We start from the raw sequence: 6,870 nt of genomic DNA on the forward strand, positions 1-6,870 counted from the left end.
AGCACTGTTACAGATAGGAAAATGCAACCAATGCAATATTGAAGTTATTGCACAACAGAGCTGACAAAAACATCTGATGACCATATATGGTCATGGGACATCATTAAATATGCAAGATTGTAATACCTTAAGCACTGTTACAGACAGGAACATGCAACATGTTTAGTATGAAGGCCATGCAATTTCCTTTAATATATTATTGTCAATGATGCTGATTTTGGAACGCTGCTAATAAGTCAGTGGGCTCGAAACCCGACATTGCTGCAACGCAGCTATATTTAGGGTTTCGAGCCCATTTGGTCGAAACCCTATTGAAATTGTTCCGTTTATTAGGTTTTCAAGACACATGTCTTGGAAACCTTTTGTAATTGTTATGTTTTTTATTAGGTTTTCAAGACACATGTCTTGGAAACCTTTTGTAATTGTTATGTTTTTTATTATTAGGGTTTCGAGCCCATTTGGTCGAAACCCTATTGTAATTGTTCCGTTTATTATTATTATTAGGGTTTCGAGCCCATTTGGTCGAAACCCTATTGAAATTGTTCCGTTTATTATTATTATTATTATTATGATTCCGCCTAAATTTTTGGTCACGCTTTATGTCAACGCCGTTGGACCGATCAATTCAATACTTGCCACAATGGTAAAGCTATATGAGATCTGGTGCATATCCTAAGTTCAGACACATAGGTCACATGACCAGGCCTCCATTTTGGATTAAAGGCGAAATTTTCAATGCCGAATTGCGCACCTTTCTGAGGGTCTGAGTGCTCCAATTTTTTTATGATAGCAGCAGCGTGATAAGGGCTACAAATTTCATCAAAAAAAACTTTAGCGGTCACGTGACTTTTTTTTTTAGAATTTTTTTAAATTTTGTTTTGCATCTCATTTGCATAATTTTCGAAAAATCAACTAAACCTGAATAACTTTGAAAGATCATATGACATAGTATTTAATTCCAAAATATTGAGTCCAGGCGATAAGCCGTTTTTTATAAGAAGATTTTAGAATGTTTTTCCATATTTTTTTGTTCTTTTACATGGTCACGTGACCTCATTTTTTTAGACATAATTGCAATATCTCAAGCACTGTTACAGATAGGAACATGCAACCAGTGCAATATTGAAGTGATGGTACATGAAATTCTACTAACAAACAAGATGACCATATATGGTCATGTGATCTCATTAAATATGCATAAATGTAATATATCAAGCACTGTTACAGATAGAGACATGCAACCTGTGCAATATCGAAGCTATAAGACACGAGATATGACTAACTAATGTGATGACCATATATGGTCATGTGACTTCATCAAATATGCATAAATGTAATAACTCAAGCACAGTTACAGACGGGAACATGCAACCAGTGCAATATTGAAGTGATGGTACATGAAATTTTACTAACAAACAAGATGACTATATATGGTCATGTGACCTCATTGAATATGCATAAATGTAATATATCAAGCACTGCAAGAGTTAGTTACATGCAACCTGTGCAATATCGGAGGTATGGGTCAAGAGATGTGACAAACTAATGTGATGACCATATATGGTCATGTGACTCATTAAATATGCATAATTGAATTTTCTCAAGCACTGTTACAGATAGAAACATGCAACCTGTGCAAAATCGAAGCTATGGGACATGAGATGTGAGTAACTAATGTGATGACCGTATATGGTCATGTGCCGTCATTAAATATGCATAATTGTAATATCTCAAGCAGAATCACAGATAGAGACATGCAACCTATGCAATATCGAAGCTATGTGACAAGAGATATGACTAACTAATGTGATGACCATATATGGTCATGTAACTTCATCAAATATGCATAAATGTTATATCTCAAGCACTGTTACAGATAGGAACATGCAACCAGTGCAATATTGAAGCTATTGCACAACAGAAGTGACTAACATATCCGTTGACCTTATATGGTCATGTGACCTCATCAAATAAGCATAAATGTAATAACTCAAGCACTATTACAGACGGGAATATGCAACCTGTGCAATATCGAATTTATGGAACAAGAGATGTGACTAACTAATGTGATGACCACATACGGTCATGTGACCTCATCAAATATGCATAAATGTTATATCTCAAGCACTGTTACAGATAGGAAAATGCAACCAATGCAATATTGAAGTTATTGCACAACAGAGCTGATAAAAACATCTGATAACCATATATGGTCATGGGACATCATTAAATATGCAAGATTGTAATACCCTAAGCACTGTTACAGACAGGAACATGCAACATGTTTAGTATGAAGGCCATGCAATTTCCTTAAATATATTATTGTCAATGATGCTGATTTTGAAACGCTGCTAATAAGTCAGTGGGCTCGAAACCCGCCATTGCTGCAACGCAGCTATATTTATTATTATTATTCTTCCGCCTAAATTTTTGGTCACGCTTTATGTCAACACCGTTGGACCGATCAGTTCCATACTTGCCACAATGGTAAAGCTGTATGAGATCTGGTGCATATCCTAAGTTCAGACACATAGGTCACATGACCAGGCCGCCATCTTGGATTAAAGGCGAAATTTTCAATGCCGAATTGCGCACCTTTCTGAGGGTCTGAGTGCTCCAATTTTTTTATGATAGTAGCAGTGCGACAAGGGCTACAAATTTCATCAAAAAAAACTTTAGCGGTCACGTGACTAATTTTTTTCTAGAATTTTTTTAATTTTCTTTTGCATCTCATTTGCATAATTTTCGACTAATCAACTATCCCTGAATAACTTTGAAAGATCATATGACATAGTATTTAATTCCAAAATATGAAGTCCAGGCGATAAGCCGTTTTTTAGAAGAAGATTTTAGAATGTTTTTTCATATTTTTTTTGTTCTTTTATATGGTCACGTGACCTCATTTTATAGACATAATTGCAATATCTCAAGCACTGTTACAGATAGGAACATGCAACCAGTGCAATATTGAAGTGATGGTACATGAAATTCTACTAACAAACAAGATGACCATATATGGTCATGTGATCTCATTAAATATGCATAAATGTAATATATCAAGCACTGTTACAGATAGCGACATGCAACCTGTGCAATATCGAAGCTATAAGACACGAGATGTGACTAACTAATGTGATGACCATATATGGTCATGTGACTTCATCAAATATGCATAAATGTAATAACTCAAGAACAGTTACAGACGGGAACATGCAACCAGTGCAATATTGAAGTGATGGTACATGAAATTTTACTAACAAACAAGATGACCATATATGGTCATGTGACCTCATTGAATATGATTAAATGTAATATATCAAGCACTGTAAGAGTTAGGGACATGCATCCTGTGCAATATCGAAGGTATGGGTCAAGAGATGTGACTAACTAATGTGATGACCATATATGGTCATGTGACTTCATTAAATATGCATACATGAAATAACTCAAGCACTGTTACAGACATGAACATGCAACCTGTGCAAAATCGAAGCTATGGGATATGAGATGTGAGTAACTAATGTGATGACCATATATGGTCATGTGACTTCAACAAATATGCATAAATGTAATAACTCAAGCACAGTTACAGACGGGAACATGCAACCAGTGCAATATTGTAGTGATGGTACATGAAATTTTACTAACAAACAAGATGACCATATATGGTCATGTGACCTCATTGAACATGCATAAATGTAATAACTCAAGCACAGTAAACAGACGGGAACATGCAACCTGTGCAATATCGAAGCTATGAGACAAGAGATGTGACTAACTAATGTGATGACCATATATGGTCATGTGACATCATCAAATATGCATCTCTAGCACTGTTACAGATAGAAACATACAACCAGTGCAATATTGAAGTTATTGCACAACAGAGGTGACTAACATATCCGATGACCATATATGGTCATATGACCTCATCAAATATGCATAAATGTAATAACTCCAGCACTGTTACAGATAGGAACATGCAACCAATGCCATATTGAAGTTACTGCACAACAGAGATGACAGCCATATCTGATGACCATATATTGTCATGTGACCTCATCAAACATGCATAAATATAATAACTCAAGCACTGTCACATGCAACATGTGCAATATCGAAACTATGGGACAAGAGATATGAATAACTAATGTGATGACCATATATGGTCATGTGACCTCAACAAATATGCATAAATGTAATAACGCAAGCACTGTTACAGACAGGAACATGCAACTAGTGCAATATTGAAAGTCTTGCACAAGAGAGATGACTAACATATCTGATGCCCATACACGGTCATGTGACATCATTAAATATGCATAAATGTAATAACTCAAGCACTGTTACAGACGGGAACATGCAACCTGTGCAATATTGAATCTATGGAACAAGAGATGTGACTAACTAATGTGATGACCATATATGGTCATGTGACCTCGTCAAATATGCGTAAATGTTATATCTCAAGCACTGTTACAGATAGGAACATGCAACCAATGCAATATTGAAGTTATTGCACAACAGAGCTGACAAAAACATCCGATGACCATATGTGGTCATGGGACATCATTAAATATGCAAGACTGTAATACCTTAAACACTGTTACAGACAGGAACATGTAACATGTTTAGTATGAAGACCATGCAATTCCTTTAATATATTATTGTCAGTGTTGCTGATTTTGGAACGCTGCTAATAAGTCAGTGGGCTCGAAACCCGACATTGCTGCAACGCAGCTATATTTAGGGTTTCGAGCCCATTTGGTCGAAACCCTTTTGTAATTGTTCCGTTTATTATTATTATTATTAGGTTTTCAAGACACATGTCTTGGAAACCTATTGTAATCGTTATGTTTTTTATTATTATTATTCCGCCAGATTTTTCGCTAAGCGCCATTCGAACACCGTTGCACATATCTGGAAAATTTTTTCATATGTTTGTAAAGTTTGATGAGATCTAGTGCATATCCTAAAATGACGCATATTGGTCACGTGGTATGGCGGCCATTTTGAATTTTAGGGGGAAAATGGCATGCTCATTTAAACACCTTTCTGAGGGTCTAGGAGTTTCAAACTTTCGCTTAAAAGAAGCATTGACCCTAGAGCTACGTATTTCATGAAAAAAAAGTTGAACGGTCATGTGACTTTTTTTTCTAGAATTTTCTGAAATATTGTTTTGCATCTCATTTGCATAATTTTGATCGTATCAAATTTCTACGCCATAATTTTGAAGAACATCATACATACTACAGATTAATCAAAGAATCATGCAAGTGCGACCAGTAGTTTTGGAGCAGTTGATTTATGAATATTTTTCACATTTTATATAAAATAGCCAGCAATGTTGCATTATGGGAAAGGGGGAGGGCCCATTTACGATATACATTGAATTGACATATATAGAGAACTATTGCACATACAAACATGGAACTAACGCTATATTGAAGACATTGGACAAGAGAATTGACCAAAATATTGGATGACCATATATGGTCATGCAACTCATTAAATATGCATGTCTCTAATATCTCAGGCACTATTGCAAGTACAAACATGGAACCAATGCTATATTGAAGACATTGAACAAAAGAATTGATCAACATAGTGTATGACCATATATGGTCATAGAACTCATTAAATATGCGTGTCTCTAATATCTCAGGCACTATTGCAAGTACAAACATGGAACCAATGCTATATTGAAGACATTGAACAAAAGAATTGACCAACACATTCCATGACCATATATGGTCATAATATGCGCCATAATCATATACGCCATAATTTTGAAGAACATCATACATACTACAGATTAATCAAAGAATCATGCAAGTGCGACCAGTAGTTTTGGAGCAGTTGATTTATGAATATTTTTCACATTTTATATTAAATAGTCAGCAATGTTGCATTATGGGAAAGGGGGAGGGCCCATATACGATACACATTGAATTGACATATATTGAGAACTATTGCACATACAAACATGGAACTAACGCTATATTGAAGACATTGGCCGAGAGAATTGACTAACATATTCGATGACCATATATGGTCATAGAAGTCATTAAATATGCATATCCATAATATCTCGAGCACTTTTAAAGACAGAGACATGTCCCCAAATCTATATTGAAGGCATTGGACAAAAAAATTGACCAACACATTCGATGACCATATATGGTCATAGAACTCATTAAATATGCATGTCTCTTATATCTCAGGTACTATCGCAAACACAAACATGGAACCAATGCTATATTGAAGACATTGCACAAAAGGATTGACCAACATATTCGATGACCATATATGGTCATAGAACTCATTAAATATGCAAGTCTCTAATATCTTAGCCACTGTTGCAAGTAGGAACATTGAACCAATGCTATATTGAAGACATTGGACAAGAGAATTGACAAACATACCCGATGACTATATATGGTCATGGAACGCATTTAATATATGCATGGCTATAATATCTCGGACACTATCACATATACAAACATGGAACCAACGTTAATTTTGAGGGTTATTGCAAACAGTCATACATGGCCATGCATTGCATGTGACTTGGCCATGTGCCATGGTCTTGAAAACCGGTGATTGCTGCTATGCAGCTATATTTAGGGTTTCGAGCCCATTTGGTCGAAACCCTATTGTAATTGTTCCGTTTATTATTATTATTATTATTATTATTATTATTATTCTTCCGCCTAAATTTTTGGTCACGCTTTATGTCAACACCGTTGGACCGATCAGTTCCATACTTGCCACAATGGTAAAGCTGTATGAGATCTGGTGCATATCCTAAGTTCAGACACATAGGTCACATGACCAGGGTGCCATCTTGGATTAAAGGCGAAATTTTCA

Source organism: Saccoglossus kowalevskii, unplaced genomic scaffold, assembly GCF_978046115.1.
Source record: "Saccoglossus kowalevskii unplaced genomic scaffold, keSacKowa6.1 SCAFFOLD_42, whole genome shotgun sequence".
NCBI classification, from domain to species: Eukaryota; Metazoa; Hemichordata; class Enteropneusta; family Harrimaniidae; genus Saccoglossus; species Saccoglossus kowalevskii.